The 22,345-nt window shown below is 52.1% G+C and overlaps 1 long non-coding RNA gene across 1 annotated transcript in view; it reads left to right on the top strand.

Annotated features, from left to right (window-relative positions):
* LOC140410228 (uncharacterized) overlaps positions 1–19,009 on the top strand; it is a 50,479-nt gene extending 31,470 nt beyond the window's left edge. The window contains exons 2-3 of the long non-coding RNA XR_011940583.1: positions 15,427–15,507; positions 18,685–19,009. This is a non-coding gene — a long non-coding RNA (uncharacterized lncRNA). The remainder of the gene's footprint in view (positions 1–15,426; positions 15,508–18,684) is intronic.
* Positions 19,010–22,345: the final 3,336 nt, after the last annotated feature.

The following is a 22,345-nucleotide window of genomic DNA, read 5'->3' on the forward strand; positions in this document are numbered from 1 at the left end:
AGAGGGCCAGTACTGAGGGAGTGCTGCACTGTCAGAGAGTCAGTACTGAGGCAGTGCTGCACTATCAGAGAGTCAGTACTGAGGGAGTGCTGCACTGTCAGAGGGTCAGTACTGAGGGAGTGCTGCACTGTCAGGGGTCTGTGCTGAGGGAGTGCTGCACTGTCAGAGGGTCTGTTCTGAGGGAGTGCTGCACTGTCAGAGGGTCAGTACTGAGGGAGTGCTGCACTGTCAGAGGGTCTGTACTGAGCGAGTGCTGCACTGTCAGAGAGTCAGTACTGAGGCAGTGCTGCACTGTCAGAGAGTCAGTACTGAGGGAGTGCTGCACTATCAGAGAGTCAGTACTGAGGGAGTGCTGCACTGTCAGAGGGTCAGTACTGAGGGAGTGCTGCACTGTCAGAGATTCAGTACTGAGGGAGTGTTGCACTGTCAGAGAGTCAGTACTGAGGGAGTGCTGCACTGTCAGAGGGTCAGTACTGAGGGAGTGCTGCACTGTCAGAGAGTCAGTACTGTGGGAGTGCTGCACTGTCAGAGGGTCAGTACTGAGGGAGTGCTACACTGTCAGAGGGTCAGTACTGAGGGAGCGCTGCACTGTCAGAGGGTCAGTACTGAGGCAGTGCTACACTGTCAGAGGGTCAGAACTGAGGGAGCGCTGCAATGTTGGAGTGTTAGTACTGAGGGAGTGCTGCACTGTCAGAGGGTCTGTACTGAGGGCTGCACTGTCGGATGGTCAGTACTGAGGGAGTGCTGCACTGTCAGAGTGTCAGTACGGAGGGAGTGCTGCACTGTCAGAGGGTCAGTACTGAGGGAGTGCTGCACTGTCAGAGGGTCAGTACTGAGGGAGTGCTGCACTGTCAGAGGGTCAGTACTGAGGGCTGCACTGTCAGAGGGTCAGTACTGAGGGAGTGCTGCACTGTCAGAGTGTCAGTACGGAGGGAGTGCTGCACTGTCAGAGGGTCAGTACTGAGGGAGTGCTGCACTGTCAGAGAGTCAGTACTGAGGGAGTGCTGCACTGTCAGAGAGTCAGTACTGAGGGAGTGCCGCACTGTCAGAGGGTCAGTACTGAGGGAGTGCTGCACTGTCAGAGGGTCAGTACTGACGGAGTGCCGCACTGTCAGAGGGTCAGTACTGAGGGAGTGCTGCACTGTCAGAGTGTCAGTACTGAGGGAGTGCTGCACTGTCAGAGGGTCAGTACTGAGGGAGGGCTGCACTGTCAGAGGGTCAGTACTGAGGGAGTGCTGCATTGTCAGAGGGTCAGTACTGAGGGAGGGCTGCACTGTCAGAGGGTCAGTACTGAGGGAGTGCTGCACTGTCAGAGAGTCTGTACTGAGGGAGTGCTGCAATGTCAGAGAGTCAGTACTGAGGGAGTGCTGCACTGTCTGAGAGTCAGTACTGATGGAGTGCCGCACTGTCAGAGGGTCAGTACTGAGGGAGTGCTGCACTGTCAGAGTGTCAGTACTGAGGGAGGGCTGCACTGTCAGAGGGTCAGTACTGAGGGAGTGCTGCACTGTCAGAGAGTCTGTACTGAGGGAGTGCTGCACTGTCAGAGGGTTAGTACTGAAGGAGTGCTGCACTGTCACAGAGTCTGTACTGAGGGAGTGCTGCACTGTCAGAGAGTCAGTACTGAGGGAGTGCAGCACTGTCAGAGGGTCAGTACTGAGGGAGTGCTGCACTGTCAGAGGCTCAGTACTGAGGGAGTGCCGCACTGCTGGAGTGTTAGTACTGAGGGAGTGCTGCACTGTCAGAGAGTCTGTACTGAGGAAGTGCTGCACTGTCAGACGGTCAGTACTGAGGGAGTGTTGCACTGCTGGAGTGTTAGTACTGAGGGAGTGTTGCACTGTTAGAGAGTCTGTACTGAGGGAGTGCTGCAATGTCAGAGAGTCAGTACTGAGGGAGTGCTGCACTGTCAGAGAGTCAGTACTGAGGGAGTGCTGCACTGTCAGAGGGTCAGTACTGATGGGGTGCTGCACTGTCGGATGGTCAGTACTGAGGGAGTGCTGAACTGTCAGAGAGTCAGTACTGAGGGAGTGCTGAACTGTCAGAGAGTCAGTACTGAGGGAGTGCTGCACTGTCAGAGAGTCCGTACTGAGGGAGTGCTGCACTGTCAGAGGGTCAGTAATGAGCGAGTGCTGCACTGTCAGAGGGTCAGTACTGAGGGAGTGCTGCACTGTCAGAGAGTCAGTACTGAGGGAGCGCTGCACTGTCAGAGGGTCAGTACTGAGGGAGTGTTGCACTGTCAGAGAGTCAGTACTGAGGGAGAGCTGCACTGTCAGATAGTCAGTACTGAGGGAGTGCTGCACTGTCAGAGGGTCAGTACTGAGGGAGTGCTGCACTTTCAGGCGTCTGTACTGAGGGAGTGCTGCACTGTCAGAGGGTCAGTACTGAGGGAGCGCTGCACTGTCAGAGGGTCAGTACTGAGGGAGTGCTGCACTGTCAGGTGTCTGTACTGAGGCAGTGCTGCACTGTCAGAGAGTCAGTACTGAGGGAGTGCTGCACTGTGAGAGGGTTTGTACTGAGGGAGTGCTGCACTGTCAGGGGATGTACTGAGGCAATGCAGCACTGTCAGAGAGTCAGTACTGAGGGAGTGCTGCACTGGCAGAGGGTCAGTACTGAGGGAGTGCTGCAATGTTGGAGTGTTAGTACTGAAGGAGTGTTGCACTGTCAGAGGGTCAGTACTGAGGGAGTTCTGCACTGTCAGAGGGTTTGTACTGAGTGAGTGCTGCACTGTCAGAGGGTCAGTACTGAGGGACTGCTGCACTGTCAGAGGGTCAGTACTGAGGGAGTGCTGCACTGTCAGAGGGTCAGTACTGAGGGAGTGTTGCACTGTCAGAGGGTCAGTACTGAGGGAGTGCTGCACTGTCAGAGGGTCCGTACTGAGGGAGTGCTGCACTGTCAGAGGGTCAGTACTGAGGGAGTGCTGCACTATCAGAGGGTCAGTACTGAGGGAGTGCTGCACTATCAGAGGGTCGGTACTGAGGGAGTGCTGCACTGTCAGGGGTCTGTACTGAGGGAGTGCTGCACTGTCAGAGGGTCTGTTCTGAGGGAGTGCTGCACTATCAGAGGGTCAGTACTGAGGGAGTGCTGCACTGTCAGAGGGTCTGTACTGAGGGAGTGCTGCACTGTCAGAGGGTCTGTTCTGAGGGAGTGCTGCACTGTCAGAGGGTCTGTACTGAGGGAGTGCTGCTCTGTCAGAGAGTCAGTACTGAGGCAGTGCTGCACTATCAGAGAGTCAGTACTGAGGCAGTGCTGCACTATCAGAGAGTCAGTACTGAGGGAGTGCTGCACTGTCAGAGGGCCAGTACTGAGGGAGTGCTGCACTGTCAGAGAGTCAGTACTGAGGCAGTGCTGCACTATCAGAGAGTCAGTACTGAGGGAGTGCTGCACTGTCAGAGGGTCAGTACTGAGGGAGTGCTGCACTGTCAGGGGTCTGTGCTGAGGGAGTGCTGCACTGTCAGAGGGTCTGTTCTGAGGGAGTGCTGCACTGTCAGAGGGTCAGTACTGAGGGAGTGCTGCACTGTCAGAGGGTCTGTACTGAGCGAGTGCTGCACTGTCAGAGAGTCAGTACTGAGGCAGTGCTGCACTGTCAGAGAGTCAGTACTGAGGGAGTGCTGCACTATCAGAGAGTCAGTACTGAGGGAGTGCTGCACTGTCAGAGGGTCAGTACTGAGGGAGTGCTGCACTGTCAGAGATTCAGTACTGAGGGAGTGTTGCACTGTCAGAGAGTCAGTACTGAGGGAGTGCTGCACTGTCAGAGGGTCAGTACTGAGGGAGTGCTGCACTGTCAGAGAGTCAGTACTGTGGGAGTGCTGCACTGTCAGAGGGTCAGTACTGAGGGAGTGCTACACTGTCAGAGGGTCAGTACTGAGGGAGCGCTGCACTGTCAGAGGGTCAGTACTGAGGCAGTGCTACACTGTCAGAGGGTCAGAACTGAGGGAGCGCTGCAATGTTGGAGTGTTAGTACTGAGGGAGTGCTGCACTGTCAGAGGGTCTGTACTGAGGGCTGCACTGTCGGATGGTCAGTACTGAGGGAGTGCTGCACTGTCAGAGTGTCAGTACGGAGGGAGTGCTGCACTGTCAGAGGGTCAGTACTGAGGGAGTGCTGCACTGTCAGAGGGTCAGTACTGAGGGAGTGCTGCACTGTCAGAGGGTCAGTACTGAGGGCTGCACTGTCAGAGGGTCAGTACTGAGGGAGTGCTGCACTGTCAGAGTGTCAGTACGGAGGGAGTGCTGCACTGTCAGAGGGTCAGTACTGAGGGAGTGCTGCACTGTCAGAGAGTCAGTACTGAGGGAGCGTTGCACTGTCAGAGGGTCCGTACTGAGGGAGTGCTGCACTGTCAGATAGTCAGTACTGAGGGAGTGCTGCACTGTCAGAGGGTCAGTACTGAGGGAGTGCTGCACTTTCAGGCGTCTGTACTGAGGGAGTGCTGCACTGTCAGAGGGTCAGTACTGAGGGAGCGCTGCACTGTCAGAGGGTCAGTACTGAGGGAGTGCTGCACTGTCAGGTGTCTGTACTGAGGCAGTGCTGCACTGTCAGAGAGTCAGTACTGAGGGAGTGCTGCACTGTGAGAGGGTTTGTACTGAGGGAGTGCTGCACTGTCAGGGGATGTACTGAGGCAATGCAGCACTGTCAGAGAGTCAGTACTGAGGGAGTGCTGCACTGGCAGAGGGTCAGTACTGAGGGAGTGCTGCAATGTTGGAGTGTTAGTACTGAAGGAGTGTTGCACTGTCAGAGGGTCAGTACTGAGGGAGTTCTGCACTGTCAGAGGGTTTGTACTGAGTGAGTGCTGCACTGTCAGAGGGTCAGTACTGAGGGACTGCTGCACTGTCAGAGGGTCAGTACTGAGGGAGTGCTGCACTGTCAGAGGGTCAGTACTGAGGGAGTGTTGCACTGTCAGAGGGTCAGTACTGAGGGAGTGCTGCACTGTCAGAGAGTCAGTACTGAGGGAGCGTTGCACTGTCAGAGGGTCCGTACTGAGGGAGTGCTGCACTGTCAGAGGGTCAGTACTGAGGGAGTGCTGCACTATCAGAGGGTCAGTACTGAGGGAGTGCTGCACTATCAGAGGGTCGGTACTGAGGGAGTGCTGCACTGTCAGGGGTCTGTACTGAGGGAGTGCTGCACTGTCAGAGGGTCTGTTCTGAGGGAGTGCTGCACTATCAGAGGGTCAGTACTGAGGGAGTGCTGCACTGTCAGAGGGTCTGTACTGAGGGAGTGCTGCACTGTCAGAGGGTCTGTTCTGAGGGAGTGCTGCACTGTCAGAGGGTCTGTACTGAGGGAGTGCTGCTCTGTCAGAGAGTCAGTACTGAGGCAGTGCTGCACTATCAGAGAGTCAGTACTGAGGCAGTGCTGCACTATCAGAGAGTCAGTACTGAGGGAGTGCTGCACTGTCAGAGGGCCAGTACTGAGGGAGTGCTGCACTGTCAGAGAGTCAGTACTGAGGCAGTGCTGCACTATCAGAGAGTCAGTACTGAGGGAGTGCTGCACTGTCAGAGGGTCAGTACTGAGGGAGTGCTGCACTGTCAGGGGTCTGTGCTGAGGGAGTGCTGCACTGTCAGAGGGTCTGTTCTGAGGGAGTGCTGCACTGTCAGAGGGTCAGTACTGAGGGAGTGCTGCACTGTCAGAGGGTCTGTACTGAGCGAGTGCTGCACTGTCAGAGAGTCAGTACTGAGGCAGTGCTGCACTGTCAGAGAGTCAGTACTGAGGGAGTGCTGCACTATCAGAGAGTCAGTACTGAGGGAGTGCTGCACTGTCAGAGGGTCAGTACTGAGGGAGTGCTGCACTGTCAGAGATTCAGTACTGAGGGAGTGTTGCACTGTCAGAGAGTCAGTACTGAGGGAGTGCTGCACTGTCAGAGGGTCAGTACTGAGGGAGTGCTGCACTGTCAGAGAGTCAGTACTGTGGGAGTGCTGCACTGTCAGAGGGTCAGTACTGAGGGAGTGCTACACTGTCAGAGGGTCAGTACTGAGGGAGCGCTGCACTGTCAGAGGGTCAGTACTGAGGCAGTGCTACACTGTCAGAGGGTCAGAACTGAGGGAGCGCTGCAATGTTGGAGTGTTAGTACTGAGGGAGTGCTGCACTGTCAGAGGGTCTGTACTGAGGGCTGCACTGTCGGATGGTCAGTACTGAGGGAGTGCTGCACTGTCAGAGTGTCAGTACGGAGGGAGTGCTGCACTGTCAGAGGGTCAGTACTGAGGGAGTGCTGCACTGTCAGAGGGTCAGTACTGAGGGAGTGCTGCACTGTCAGAGGGTCAGTACTGAGGGCTGCACTGTCAGAGGGTCAGTACTGAGGGAGTGCTGCACTGTCAGAGTGTCAGTACGGAGGGAGTGCTGCACTGTCAGAGGGTCAGTACTGAGGGAGTGCTGCACTGTCAGAGAGTCAGTACTGAGGGAGTGCTGCACTGTCAGAGAGTCAGTACTGAGGGAGTGCCGCACTGTCAGAGGGTCAGTACTGAGGGAGTTCTGCACTGTCAGAGGGTCAGTACTGAGGGAGCGCTGCACTGTCAGAGAGTCAGTACTGAGGGAGTGTTGCACTGTCAGAGGGTCAGTACTGAGGGAGTGCTGCACTGTCAGAGAGTCAGCACTGAGGGAGTGCTGCACTGTCAGAGGGTCAGTACTGAGGAAGCGCTGCACTGTCAGAGAGTCAGTACTGAGGGAGTGCTGCACTGTCAGCGAGTCAGTACTGAGGGAGTGCTGCACTGTCAGAGAGTCAGCACTGAGGGAGTGCCGCACTGTCAGAGTGTGAGTACTGAGGGAGCGCTGCAATGTTGGAGTGTGAGTACTGAGGGAGTTCTGCACTGTTCTGTGTACCGCCATTCTTAGTGGAAAATACATTCCGTCTTCTCACTTTATTTCCAAACTGTGTATCTTCTTCACCGGTGCGGGCTATTGCAGGAGGTATTTGGTGAAACGCTAACTTTACTTTCCAAAGCAATCTGATGGGGGTTAATATCTTCTTCCTCAGATTGATTTTGCCCAGAATGCTACAAGCTGGACCAAACAACACTGGCAACAAACAAACTGCAACACTTCAATAAGTAGGCCCATTAACACCTCAGCGAGGGGAATTAGTGATGTGACTCAACTGGTGGCCTTTCCAGTAATACTCACGCTCGGAGATAGATTTCCTTTCAAAAATCTACACCCTGGCCAATCCATACCAATCACACACTATTTGGAATATTTCACACCTCCATTCCGTAAGCAAAAAGAAATAACTTACCTCGCTCCGCTGCTTTCTGTTTACGAACTTCAATTTCTCCTCACAAATGTCCTGAACATCGATTCACCAGGAACTGCAAACACCAATTGATCAAAGTTCAGATCTTATCGAGCGAACTGCAGTCAAAACAAAGAAGAAAAATTCCACCACGTTTTTGCCCAATCGGTTTGAAACACAAAAGTGGGGAGACGGTACTGTAGCTGGCAGTCCCCCTGGGACAGAGTAAACTGCATTTGGAGCAATGTGTTTGTGTGTTATCACCTCATCTCAGTGAGGGACAGATTGGGCTTGAAAGCGTGGGGGAAACACGATAACATATAAGGCTGGGATAGCATTTTATTTCCATCCCAAATTACCTTGAACAGACCAACGTACCAGGCCATTCAGAGGGCTTTTAAGTATAAACCATGTTACGAATAGTTCTAGAGTCACAAATACATCAGGTAAGGATGCCAGATTTTCTTCACTAAATGCCATTTAACAACAATTTGACCTCATCGGTAGACTTTTGATTCCAGATTTTGCATTCGATTAAAATTTGACCATCTGCCCTGGTGGGATTCGAATCCGTCTCGATTATTAATCCGGAGGTAATATCGCCCTGCGATCGCCTTTGTATTCTGGAGTGAAAGGATTTGATTGGGGTTTAGGTGATTGGCTATGCTAAATTGTCCGTCAAAGCTCAAAAATGTGCAGGCTAGCTGGATTGATCATACTAAATTTCCCTCAGGGGCTTTTCACAGTAACTTCATTGCAGTGTTAATGTAAACCTACTTGTAACAATAAAGATTATTACTGAGCAAAGATATGCGGGTCAGGGAGATTGGCCATGCTAAATTGCCCCATAGTGTTCAAAGGTGTGCAGGGTAGGTGGATTGGCCCTGATCGATGCATGGGTGACATGCATTTCAATCATTTAGGGCATGGACAGGGTGGATAGGGAACAGCTGTTCCCCTTAGTTGAAGGGTCAGTTACGAGGGGGCACAGTGTGGGGTGGGAGGTTTAGGGGGGTTTTGAGGGAAACGTTTTTACCCAGAGGGTGGTGACGGTCCGGAATGCACTGCCTGGGAGGGTGGTAGAGGTGGGATACCTCACATCCTTTAAAAAGTAGCTGAATGTGTACTTGGCACATCGTAACATTCAAGGTTATGGTGGGCCAACTGGGGCATTGGAGAGGGCACTTGATAGGTTTTGGGGAAAGGGAATTAAGGTACATGTTTGACAAGGTTATTCAATTGAGTTTTTTTTGCAGCTCGCAAATTACATGTTAATGACATTGCACTGCCCACTCCTGATGCTAAATAAATGTTCCACAGACTGAATGGCCTTTTCCTGTTCCTCCGCAACAGGATCGATGGACTGAATGGCCGACTATTGTTACAGTGTGAATGATTCCAGTGTGGTTTTGGAACATGTGCAGATGTTCCCCTGTCCCAAAACCGAAGTGACACCAACTGGACATGATGTGGATTGGCGAGGAGGGAAACTTTGCAGGGGCTCTTCTCCTGCAGGGGCAGTTTGACAACGGGGAGGGCGGCAGGGCAACTGCGTATGGCTAGAGGGGTGCAATATGACCATGGGGAGAAGGCGAACCGCATGCTGCCACAGCTGCGGAGGCAGGCCGCATCCAGGGAAATACTGAAGATATGGACTGGGGCTGGAGATGTGGTGTCGGAGCCGAGAAGATAAACGAGGCATTTAGGGAGTACTACCAGGGGATGTAAGAGGCAGACCCGGGAGGGGGGGAGGGGGACATGGGGCGATTTCTGCACAAACTGCATTTTCCCCAGGTGGAGGAAGCAAAGAGGCAGATGTTGGAGGAGCCCCTCGGGCTGAGCGAGGTGCTGGATAGTACCAGGGGTATGAAGTTGGGGAAGGACCCTGGGCCGGGTGGGTACCCAGCGCAAGTTTATAAGGAATGTGCGACGGACCTGTTGGGGGCATTTAAAGACGCGTTGAAAAAGAGAGTTGCCAGAGACAATGACACAGGTAGTAATCACATTAATCCCAAAAAAGGTGAAGGACCCAGTGGAATGTGGGCCATGTAGGCCCATATCACTATTGAACAAGGATGTGAAAGTATTGGCTACATTGTGGTGGGGAGGATGGAGGAGTGTGTCCCGGGGGTGGTTGCAGAAGGCCAACAGGCTTCGTGAAGGGCAGGCAGCTCACGGGTTATATAAGACGGCTGTTGAATGTAGTGATGAATCCGTCGGGGGCTCTGGCACCGGAGTTGATGGTGTCCACGGACGCGGAGAAAGCATTTGACCGGGTGGAGTGGGGGTACTTGTTCAATATTTTGGGAGGTTTTTGGTTTGGGCCAAGATTTGTGGTGTGGGTGTGGTTGCTGTAGGTGGCACCAACGGTGAGCATGAGGACGAATAATGAGTTTGTGGAGCTTTGACTTACACAGGGGTATGAGGCAGGGGTGCCCGCTGTCGCCGTTGCTGTTTGCCCTGGCACATGGAGCCATTGGCGATGGCTCTCAGGGGGTCGGCAGAGTGGCGGGAGATTGTGAGGGGACAGAGGGAGCATCGCATGCCACTCTATGCCGATGACCTGTTGCTGTATATTTTGGATCCATTGGAGAGTATGGCAAGGATAATGGGACTGCTCGGGAGGTTTGGAGGATTCTTGGGGTATAAACTGAATGTAGGGAAAAGCAAGGTTTTCTTGGTGAATGAGCTGGGACAGCAGGCAAATTTAGGGGGAATGCCATTTATGGTAGTGAAGGATAGGTTTAGGTCTTTGGAGATTCAGGTAGCGAGGGAATGGATGGGGCTCCATAAGTGGAACTTAACAAAGCTGGTGGAGGAAGCCAGGGAGGATGTTAAGAGGTGGGATACGCTACAGTTGACGTTGGCGTGGAGGGTCCAAATGCTGAAAATGAATATTCTGCCGAGGTTCTTGTTTATTTTTCAGACTCTCCCAAACTTTATCCCAAAGGGGAAAAATCTGTACAGTTAATTGTTGGGAAGTATGTTTCCCGAGGTGTTTATTTGCTGTAACCTGTTTTGATACATGTTTGTAATAAAATACATTTTTAAAAAGTGATCCCAAGATTGCCAAGGAGGGACTTTCGGTTGCGGCTAAGAGGAGCTAAGTCGCACATTTGGCAGCTCCTGCAAAATACAGACTTTTGGGCTCTTTCCAGGGCCACCAACAGATTTTTTTCGATGTTTCCCGGTGTGGGAAGGAGAGTACAATAGTTCCCCGACAGTATATGGCTTTTACCAGGAGCGGGGTGGTGGTGGACCCGAAGAAGGTGCGAGGGAAGAAGAACAAAATGGCGGCGGGCGGGGACCAGGCAGCGTGGATGCAGTGGGCACAGGAGCAACAGGAGATTATCCAGCGCTGTTTTAGGGAGATTAAAGCGGACCTGCTTGGCCGATGAAGGCTTCTATCGATAAGCTGATATGTTACTTTTTGAGGGGGGTCCTTTGCTCTTGATTTTTCTTTTTTCTTTCTGGTTGGGTGAGGGTGGTTAGGACGGGTTGGGCACTGTTTAGGTTGGGTTGGTCGGGGGGGCTCTTGGAGGGGGGTAAGCAAATGGAACGGGTGGATGGCCGGCAGTGTGATGGGGCCCCGCGGGGAGGGGGAGGCCCGAGTCGGGAGTGAGGGGACCGGGCCTGTAAAAGGAGCTGCGTCAGAGGTGGCGGGGCCGGGTAGGTGGAAAGCGCGGGCTATTTCCCGTGCCGAAGACTGGAGGGGGCGGGGCCGGGCCGGGGAAGCGAGGGTTGTTTCCCGAGCTTAGGATGGAAGGGGGATGGGGAGAGCCTGCGGATGGGGAACGGAAGAGGAGGGTGTGTCACACAACGGGAGGAGTCGAAGGAGAGGCGGGAGTGGCCGGGGTCAGCTGACTTGCGGAAGTGCAATGGGGGGAGTAAAGCTGCTAGGAGGGGTCCTAGCCGGGGGGGGGGGGGGGGGTCGAGTTGCTGCTGCTATGGTCAAGGGGGAGCTGGAGCGAGTGGAGGCGGTCGAGACGGGGGTATGCCGCCGTGGGGAACGGGCCGGGCGTGGGGTGCGGGCGCGTGGCTGGCCGAGGAGGGGTCATGGCTAGTCGGCGGGGGAGGGGGGCGGGTAGCCCCCTGATCCGGCTGATAACCTGGAATGTAAGGGGACTGAATGGGCCGGTCAAGCGGGCCCGAGTGTTCGCGCACCTGAAGGGGCTCAAGGCGGATGTGGTTAGGCTCCAGGAGACACACCTGAAGGTGGCAGACCAGGTAAGACTGAGGAAAGGGTGGGTAGGTCAGGTGTTTCATTCGGGGCTGGATGCCAAAAATCGAGGGGTGGCGATCTTGGTGGGAAAGAAGGTGTCGTTCGAGGCGTCGAGCATTGTGGCAGACATTGGCGGTAGGTACGTAATGGTTAGTGGTAAGCTGCAGGGAGAGAGGGTGGTGCTGGTCATCGAGGACGATGCGGGTTTTATGTGGCGCATGTTGGGTCGGATCCCAGACTTGGAAGTGGGGGGCCTGATAATGGGGGGAGACTTTAACACGGTGCTGGATCCGGCACTCGATCGCTCCAGGTCTAGTACGGGTAGGAGACCGGCGGCGGCTAGAGTGCTGAGGGGGTTTATGGACCAGATGGGAGAGGTGGACCCTTGGAGATTTGCAAGGCCGGGGGCTAGGGAATTTTCATTCTTCTCACATGTCCATAAGGCTTATTCCCGGATCAACTTTTCCATTTTGAGCAGGGCGCTGACAGCGAGAGTAGAGGAGACTGAGTACTCGGCGATCGCCATTTCGGATCACGCCCCGCATTGGGTGGACTTAGAGCTGGGGGAGGAGAGGGACCAGCGCCCGCTGTGGCGCTTGGAGGTGGGGCTGTTGGCGGACGAGGAAGTGAGCGAGCGGGTCCGAGGAAGCATAGAGAGGTACCTGGAGGCCAACGACAACGGGGAAGTCCGAGTGGGGATGGTATGGGAGGCGCTGAAGGCGGTGGTTAGGGGAGAGCTGATCTCCATTAGGGCCCACAAGGAGCGGGGGGAGAGTAAGAGGCTGGTGGGGCAGATGGTGAGGGTAGACAGGAGGTATGTGGAGGTGCCTGAGGAAGGACTGTTGAGGAAGAGGCGCAGCCTCCAAGCCAAATTCGACCTGGTGACTACCAGGAAGGCGGAGGTGCAGTGGAGGAAGGCCCAGGGGGTGATTTACGAGTATGGGGAAAAGGCAAGCCGGATGCTGGCGTATCAGCTCCGGAAGCGGGACGCAGCTAGGGAGATCGGGGGAGTTAAGGATAGGGGAGGGAGTGTGGTGCGGAGTGGGGTTGGCATCAATGGGGTCTTCAGAGACTTTTGTGAGGAATTGTATCGGTCTGAGCCCCCACTGGAGGAGGGAGGGATGGACCGTTTCCTTGACCAATTGAGGTTTCCGAAGGTGGAGGAGGGACTGGTGGCGGGATTGGGGGCCCCAATTGGGCTGGAGGAGCTGACCAAAGGGATAGGAAGCATGCAGGCGGGGAAGGCACCGGGGCCGGACGGTTTCCCAGTCGAATTCTATAATATATGGACCTGTTGGGCCCGTTGTTAGTCAGGACCTTTAATGAGGCAAGGGAGGGGGCCTTTGCCCCTGATGATGTCCCGGGCACTGATCTCCTTGATCCTGAAGCGGGACAAGGATCCCCTGCAGTGTGGGTCTTACAGACCGATTTCCTTGCTAAATGTAGATGCCAAGGTGCTGGCGAAGGTCTTAGCCACGAGGATTGAGGATTGTGTGCCGCAGATCATCCAAGAAGACCAGACGGGGTTTGTGAAGGGGAGACAGTTGAACGTGAATGTGCGGAGGATTCTGAATGTTATCACGATGCGAGGGAGGGGGAGGTGGATATAGTGGTGGCGATGGACGCTGAGAAAGCCTTCGATAGGGTAGAGTGGGGGTACCTGTGGGAGGTGCTGAAGAGGTTTGGGTTTGGGGAGGGGTTTGTCAGGTGGGTCAGGCTGTTGTATGAGGTCCCGATGGCGAGTGTGGCCACGAACAGGAGAAGGTCTGAGTACTTTCGGTTGCAGCGAGGGACGAGGCAGGGGTGTCCCCTGTCCCCCCTGCTCTTCGCGCTGGCGATTGAACCCCTGGCTATGGCACTGAGGGAGTCGAGGAACTGGAGGGGGTTGGTGCGGGGTGGGGAGGAGCATAGGGTATCGCTCTATGCGGACGACTTGCTGCTCTATGTGGTGGACCCGGTGGGGGGAATGCCGGAGGTAATCAGGATCCTCAGGGAATTTGGGGATTTCTCGGGATACAAGCTCAACATGGGGAAGAGCGAGAGGGGACCAGGAGAGGGGGATTGGCGAGCTCCCACTCAAAAGGGCGGAGAGGAGCTTCAGGTATTTGGGGGTCCAGGTGGCCAGGAGCTGGGGGGCCCTGCATAGGCTTAATTTCACAAGGCTGGTGGAGCAAATGGAGGAGGAGTTCAAGGGGTGGGACGCGTTGCCGCTGTCCTTGGCGGGTAGGGTGCAGTCAATCAAAATGACGGTGCTCCCAAGGTTTATGAGTGTTTATCCCGAAGGCCTTCTTTAGGCGGGTCAACAGGAGCATAATGGGGTTTGTGTGGGCGTGAGGGACTCCGAGGGTGAGAAGGGTGTTCCTGGAGTGGAGTAGAGATAGGGGGGGACTGGCGCTGCCCAACCTCTGTGGGTACTACTGGGCTGCCAATGCGACGATGGTGCGTAAGTGGGTGATGGAGGGGGAGGGGGCTGCATGGAAGAGGCTGGAGACGGCGTCCTTTGTGGGTACGAGTCTGGGTGCGCTGGCAACGGCGCCGCTGCCGCTCTCTCCAAGGAGGTATACCACGAGCCCGGTGGTGGTGGCAGCCCTCAAAATCTGGGGGCAGTGGAGGAGGCATAGGGGGGAAGTTGGGGCCTTGGTGTGGACCCCAATACAGGGGAATCACCGGTTCATCCCAGGGAGGACAGATGGAGGGTTTTCGGGGTGGCACAGGGCAGGGATACGAAGGTTGGGAGACCGGTTTGTGGACGGGAAGTTCGCGAGCCTGGGTGAGTTGGAGGAGAAGTATGGGCTCCCCCCAGGGAACACCTTCAGGTACTTACAGGTGAGGGCGTTTGCCAGGCGGCAGGTGGTGGATTTCCCGCGGTTGTTGCCACGCACAGTACAGGACAGGGTGCTCTTGGGGGGGGTGGGCGGGATGATGAAAATTGCTTATTGTCACAAGTAGGCTTCAAATGAAGTTACTGTGAAAAGCCCCTAGTCGCCACATTCTGGCGCCTGTTCGGGGAGGCTGTTATGGGAATTGAACCGTGCTGCTGGCCTGCCTTGGTCTGCTTTCAAAGCCAGCGATTTAGCCCTGTGCTAAACAGTGGAAAAGATCTCGGAAACTTACCAGGTGATGCAGGAGGAGGAGGAGGCCTCGGTGGTGGAGGTGAAAGGTAAGTGGGAGGAGGAGTTGGGAGAGGAGATCGAGGAAGGGATGTGGGCAGATGCCCTAGGGAGGGTGAACTCTTCATCTTCGTGCGCGAGGCTCAGCCTCATACAGTTTAAGGTGCTGCACAGGGCACACATGACCGGGACAAGGATGAGCCGGTTTTTTGGGGGTGAGGACAGGTGTGTTCGGTGCTCAGGGAGCCCAGCAAACCACACCCATATGTTCTGGGCATGCCCAGCGCTGGAGGAATTTTGGAAGGGCGTAGCGAGGACGGTGTCGGGGGTGGTAGGACCCAGGGTCAGACCGGGCTGGGGGCTCGCAATATTTGGGGTGGTAGAGGAGCCGGGAGTGCAGGAGGCGAAAGAGGCCGGAATTCTGGCCTTTGCGTCCCTGGTAGCCCAGCGAAGGATTCTCCTTCAGTGGAAGGATGCGAGGCCCCCAAGCGTGGAATCCTGGATCAACGATATGGCGGGGTTTATTAAATTGGAGAGGGTGAAATTCGCCTTGAGAGGGTCGGTACAAGGGTTCTTCAGGCGGTGGCAACCGTTCTTAGACTTCCTGGCAGAACGGTAGACATTGGTCAATGGCAGCAGCAGCTCGGGGGGGGGTTACTTTATTTATGTTTATTTACACTGGGGGATCTGAAGGGGTGCATATATTTGCTATGTTGACTCTGTGTTAAGTTGGGGTGTTAATTTATTATTTTTGTACATGGGGAGGGGGGTATGGAGGGTTGTTTTTTTGACTATGTTTTGTATTTAACCCTGTTGGGTTCCTTTTTCATTTTGTTATTGAAATTCTGTGAAAACCTTAATAAAAATTATTTTTTAAAAAAAGATTGCGAAGGAGGTGAATCGGCGTGAGATACGTGGCTTCAGAGTGGAAACAATGATGAATGTCCTGATGTTTTCAGGTCAGGTGAGTGCAGCACACGATGTTAAACTTACAGCCTTATGTGTGAATAAGGGAGCGCAGGATTTCAAGGAGTAAGACTGAACATTGGGGATCTCTTGCCGTATATTTCGGATCCGTTGGAGAGTATGGGAAGGATTATGGGCTTGCTGGGGAGATTTGGAGGGTTCTCAAGGTACAGGCTGAATGTAGGGAAAAGTGAGGTTTTCCTGGTGAATGAGCTGGCACAGCGGGCTAATTTAGGGGGGATGCCATTTACAGTAGCGAGGGATAGGTTTAGGTATTTGGGGATTCAGGTAACGAGGGAATGGACGGGGCTCCATAAAAGTGGAACTTAAGAAAGCTGGTGGAGGAGGCTAGGGAGGACCTTAAGGGGTGAGATACATTGCACTTAACACTGACAGTGAGGGTTCAAGTGGTGAAAATTAATATTCTGCCGAGCTTATTTATCTTTCAAGCTCTCCCGATCTTTATACCAAAGGCCTTTTTTCAGAAAGTGGAATTCGGAATTTGTGTGGGCGGGAAAAGTGCCGAGGGTGGGAAGGACTCTGCTACAGAGGCAGAGGGGGGGCGGGGGGACTTCATTATTATTGGGCGGCGAATGTGGACAAGGTGCGGCGGTGGTGGGAAGGAGGAGAGGTAGAGAGGGTTAAGATGGAGGAGGAATCTTGTAAGGGGTCTAGTTTGAGGGCTATGGTGACGGCAGCATTGCCAATGGCTCCGAGTAGGTATTCAAGGAGCCCGGTGGTGCAGTCCATAGTGAAGATATGGAATCAGATTGGTCAAGGTGAGGGATCTGTATTTGGAGGAAGGGTTCGCCAGTCTGGAGGAGCTAAGGGAGAGGGTAGAGCTGCCGAGGGGGAGTGAGTTCAGGTATCTGCAGGTTAAGGACTTTGCGTGAAAGATCTGGAAGAGGTTCCCTAGATTGCCGGGATACACCCTGCTGGAGCGACTGCTGCTTCCGGATTTTGAAGGTGAGGGTAGAATTGGGGATATATACAAGTGGCTGGGGGAGCAGGGAGGTGAGCGGGTGGTGAAGATCAAGGAGAAATGGGGAGCGGAGTTGGGACGGGAGATCAATTGGGGAGTATGGAGTGAGGCACTGCGTAGGGTAAACGGGACCTCCTCCTGTGCAAGGATGAGCCTGATACAGTTTAAGGTGGTGCACAGGGTGCATATGACATGGGCGAGAATGAGTGGGTTCTTCCAGGGGGTAGCAGGTGAGTGTGAGAGGATTGGGCAGGGGCCAGCGAATCACGCACACATATTTTGGGGTTGCCAAAAATTGGGAAGATTCTGGTCAGGAGTGTTCGTAGTCTTAGCCAGGATAGTGGAGGAGGAGGTGGACCTTTGGTGGCGATATTTGGGGTCTCAGAGAAGCCGGAGCTCAGGGAGAAGAGGAAAAAGGGAAAAAAATCTGTATAGGGAAGTATGTTTCCCGGGGTGTTTGTTCACTGTAACCTGTTTCGAGACATGTTTGTAATAAAATACATTTTTTTAAAATTGAATCAAACCAAAGGAACACCGTGTGTGGACACAGGCACCAGAAAGGACAATATAAACTCAGCTCTATCGCCCCTACGAACTTCTCATTTTGAATATCTCAGAACTTGGGACAGAATTGGGCAATCTGTCACACAGACTAGCCAATCTCCAAACTGACTTAATGATACTGATGGAATCATCCTGGTCTGACAATGTCCCAGACACCACAATCACCACTCCCGGATATCTCCTTTACAATCCGTTGGACAAAACCAGCAGAGCTGGTGGCACAGTCGGGATGGAGTTGCCCTGGGAATCCAGTTTAGCATCAGGTCAAATGAGGGCAAGGAAACCTACTGCTGATTACTGCTTACAGCCCTCGGTTAGGTGAGGAATATAGTTCCATGTTGAACTCCACTTGGTAGAAGCTCCGAGGAAGTTCCGAACATGGCACTCCCAAGGCTGGTGCAGCAAGGTGTTAGATACAGAATAAGCACCCCTGCACTCTGCCCCATAAAGCACTCCCTGGACAAGTCCAGCACGGGGTTTAGAGATGGAGTAACACCCTCTCTATATCAACCACTCCCAGGTCCTTTTCATAGTGGGGTGACTTTCTATGGACCCATTACAAAGATGTCTTACAACACCAGGTTAAAGTCGAACAGGTTTGTTTCGAATCACTAGCTCTCGGAGCGCAGCTCCTTCATCAGGTGAGTGAAGAGGCGGGTTCCACAAACACATATATAGACAAATTCAATGATGCAAGATGATACGTTGAATGCGAGTCTTTGCAGGTAATTACGTCTTTACAGGTCCAGACCGTGCAAGTGGAGAGGGGGATAATCACAGGTTAAAGAGGTGTGAATTGTCTCAAACCAGGGTGGTTGGTAGGATTTTGCAAGCCCAAGCCAGATAGGGGGGGGGGGGGGGGGGGGGGCGGGGGTGAATGTAATGAGACATGAATCCAAGGTCCTGGTTGAGGCCGTACTCGTGCTTTGTGGAACTTGGCGATCAATTTCTGCTTGGCGATTCTGCATTGTCGTGTGTCATGAAGGCTGCCTTGGAGAACGCTTAATGAAATGAAAATTGCTTATTGTCACAAGTAGGCTTCAAATGAAGTTACTGTGAAAAGCCCCTAGTCGCCACGTTCCGGCGCCTGTTCGGGGAGGCTGGTACGGGAATCGAACCGTGCTGCTGGCCTGCCTTGGTCTGCTTTAAAAGCCCGCGATTTAGCCCAGTGTGCTAAAACAGCCTCTACAAACCTGTTGGACTTTACCCTGGTGTTGTAAGACTTCTTCCTGTGCCCACCCCAGTCCAACGCCAGCATCTCCACACCATTATAAGGAGGTGAGGGACTTAAGCATTGTGATTTCGCTCTCCATTTTATGATGAGTAAATGAGTCTATTTGGGATTCTGATAGATCCACTGTCCGGGCAGTAACACCAGGATGCGACAATGTCATTTCACTGATGAGTAGAGGGACCTGAATCAATCCCTTTTTCCGATGTTTGACTCATTTCAGCTGCGATGGGACATTTTGTCCGGTTGTGAAGTTGTTTCGAGGGGGTTGAAAAACTGCCTCAGGAATCTCACTGTGTTTTGCTCTACCCCCCGTCTCTGGCGCAGACCTTTCCCTGCTGCAACATGGGGTTCAGGAAACCGTGCTGACCAAATGTTTCCACATCTTCTGTTTCAAGGACGTGAAAACACCGAGATGACGAACAGCAGCACCAGTGCCCCAGGTTTAACGGCGCCTCCAGTTACAATGAATTCCGCCATCGGCTGAGAGATCCTCACCTCTCGGGAGAGAAGGGAGGGTGGTTACCGGGGATCCCGGGCTGCAAGGTCAAGAACAGTTTTCATGACGAGAACTCCCTCCTCCCTTACGAGGCAATCACTCTCCATCCAATATCCCAGGAACACCGTCCCAATGAAAGGAAGGGGAGGCGGGGAGGGAAAAATTTGTATTGATTCACGCTTGAAATGTTGAGGTTCAGAATAAACAGGTGGATTGAGAAGTAATTTCTTCAAAGCCTTGTGCTACTAATCTTGATTTAGCCTTACGTGTGCCGTCTGGGAGTATCTTTTCTACAGATAGACCGGTGAGATCAAGCTGGCTCCCCTGTCAAGTCCTTCGTTATATACTCCAAATTTGTTCCAAACTTTCTAACTCTCTCTGTTTGGCTTCCTTAATTACCTTATTGGCCAATTTTTTTTTTAGCAGCTACTACAATCTGTCATGAGGAATTCTACTTCGATTGAGATCGCCAACTTGCTCTCTCGGCCTCATTATCGTTAAACTATAGCCTCTACTTACACCTCTGCTACTTTATGATCTCTCTCCCATACGAGCAGGACCTCGCCTGCAAGTTGGTGATGTTTTTTTCTGCTGTCATGGCGACTTTTTGGTTCTGCTTCAGAACTGATACTGTGCCTTTTGGATTTCACATAGTTTTCCCAATCCATAGATGTTGCCTCTTGTCCATGCTCCTGCACATTTAACCATTGTTTTGTATCTTCGAGGTGTTCACAGCTCTTCCTATTAGGCTGGCATGCCTGCACACACTGCTCCCCTGTAGCATGTATTTGCTTTAGATAACTTTAGATAGTTTCCCTTCTGAACAAATAGCGTTACCCTGTGACTCAGTATTACTTAGTTCATAGTCTGACCCTCATAACTCAGTGCATGATGCCTCCTCACTTTCCATGTGCTCTTCAGGACCTGTGAGTGTATGGCCAGTGTCAATCAGCCACGAAGAATGTACCAGAAAAATGTGATTACCTTATTGAACCAACACTATTTTACCATTACTCCTCATGACCTTGCCAGGCCCTTTCCTCTCTTCTTGTAATACGCCTTTTATAATACACGATATCTCGTTGCCAAAATTGTATTGCCTTATGCGGTGCCTGGTGCTCGCCAAATTCTCTGAGACCTCAGCTTTAATTGAAGCATTTCTGTCTGCATGCAAGGCATCCAGATGAGCAGATAAGTAGAACTAATTTGAGCTATCTGATAACATGGATAGCATATTTGGATTTCTAGCGTACACCAACTGGTATGGACGGTAATTCCCAACCATTTGCAATGGATTTTTGCATGCACCGCCCATGCCAATCACGATTTACAGCAATATTTTATGTAACATGTCATCAATTACTGCAAATATCTAAATAAAATTACTAAACGGGCTCTCAGCTGCAATTTATCTCCCTTTATCTACCCTTCATCTTTCTACGAATTCATCCCTAATCTTCCTTCTTGTTTCCAGATTCGATGACTGTGTCTGGTCATTGGGTCGTGCTCTGAAAACATGCTGTTAACCTTTTTCCTGATTATTGTAGACTGTGTCTGCAAACAAGCTGTTACGGTCACTGAAATCTGTTTTAACTGGAACATGTTGCTTGACCCTGACGCTGTCTGCTGCAGATGGTACAATGTTAGCTTTTAACTGACATATTTGTAAAATTTCCTTACATTGCTTAAGTATCCTGTATTGCACTAAATAAATTCTAAATGAAGAATAATTGTTAATTGCCCTAATAGATTGCTGTTAGTAAACCCTAATCATTTGCCTCCCCACAACACTCTGTATAATAGTGGATAGGCCAAATTTGTTTGCCATATCTATAAGATGTAGTATATTAATACCCATAAACTTGTCCCAAACTGTTATGCCTATTGCCACCTGGCTAGTGGTAAACTAACAACAGGACGTGGTAGTGCCTCATGATATTTAATGCAGAATTCACATGGAGCAGTGGTTTATCCAATCGGGTCATCGTATCCTTTATCAAGCACTGTTGCATGGAGAGGTAGAGTCTTCAGTAAATGTGGCACTGGATGTGCAAACTGTCTACGTTATTTCCAGATTATCTTTTTTCTACCAAATTCTTATTCTCAGTGGTTAACAAAACTTCACGATTTTGTTGATGAGAAATCTCTGGCTTCCTCAAATGGTAAGCAACAATGGCCAGGTTGAGTAATGTGTAGAACCTCAGATTTTCTAAACATGATAGCGCGATCGATCATTCTTCGAATCTAATGTAATCTGAGCAGTCTTCATCGCCGATCGATTTAACAATAACAGTATCTCACAACATCAGTACTGAGAAACAGAATGATGTATTTTGGGGTTATTCAACTAAATAAAAGAACAGAAATTAACTGAGGGATAAATTAAAAGGGGCCGCTCCTAAAATACAAATGGAGCACAGCCCAAAAAGACCAAGGAGTAACGGAAACTCAAAAATATTAAATCAAAACGTGAAAACTGGGGTCAATGGAGCAATCCAACCCCTGCAGTGCCCACTCAGCAGGAAGGCCTCGAGTGTTCCCGTGGACACCGCATGCTCCCTCTCCAGGGACACCCGGCCGTGAATGAAGCCATGGAAGAGGGGCAGACAGTCCGGTCGGATGAACTCCTCAGTCGCCCGCTGCCTGGACCTGTTTTTATGGCAAGCTTCGCCAGGCCCAGGAGAAGGTTCACAAGAAGGTCCTCCGCCTTTCCTGCCCCCGCCTCACCGGAACCTGCGATCTTACAAACGGGTGGTCCACAACGTAGGATGATAATGTATTGCCATTCCAAATCGGTGCTTTCATACTCCGACCTGCCACTGGTATGTTCCAAATAGCAGTTCAGCCAGTCCGCTCCACACACTGTGTCTAAAACTGCAGTTGGCGGACCGGACCATCTAATGCTCATTACTGGATCCAAACGCTATGACCAATGCAATTGCACCACAGCAGATACCATCACCATTTTCAATCTCCGATAAATCCATCTCTAGTTACTTTAAAAACGCGGTTCCTTCATTGTGGATAGTTCACCGCATAATGATACTCTGACTCACACCTCAGACACCCATTAAAGATGTCTGATGCATTTTGGGGTTTAAATGCTTACGGCCACCATCCCAGGCACGCTTTTGTCCCCACCTTCAAACTGGCTAGGGTTATGACCATTTTCAAAACTCCTGTCATTAACCCCATCTCTGTTTTGCAATTGGCGTCAAATGCTTGGTCGACCATGGAACTGAGTCACCATTTATTCCGCATTCTTTGTCTCATGGCATTTTTACTTGCATTTGCGAGAGAGTGGCTGGGAGAGACTGTTTTACATCTGCAGCCATTTTATCTAGGGCATATTCTTTCCCCGGATTGAACCACTGTCAGTACCAAAAGACTATCAACATGGGGAATACAGACACAGTCCAATAATTTAAACGCCAATAAAAATTCCGGGAATTCAAGTGCAAATCACTGGAGTCTCTTTTAACATTTATCAAATGCATCATAGATTCTTCCGTGGACTGATCCTCTGATTTCCTAATCCTGTCGAAGATTGCCCAGGCTTT

Source organism: Scyliorhinus torazame, chromosome 4, assembly GCF_047496885.1.
Source record: "Scyliorhinus torazame isolate Kashiwa2021f chromosome 4, sScyTor2.1, whole genome shotgun sequence".
Taxonomy (NCBI): Eukaryota; Metazoa; Chordata; class Chondrichthyes; order Carcharhiniformes; family Scyliorhinidae; genus Scyliorhinus; species Scyliorhinus torazame.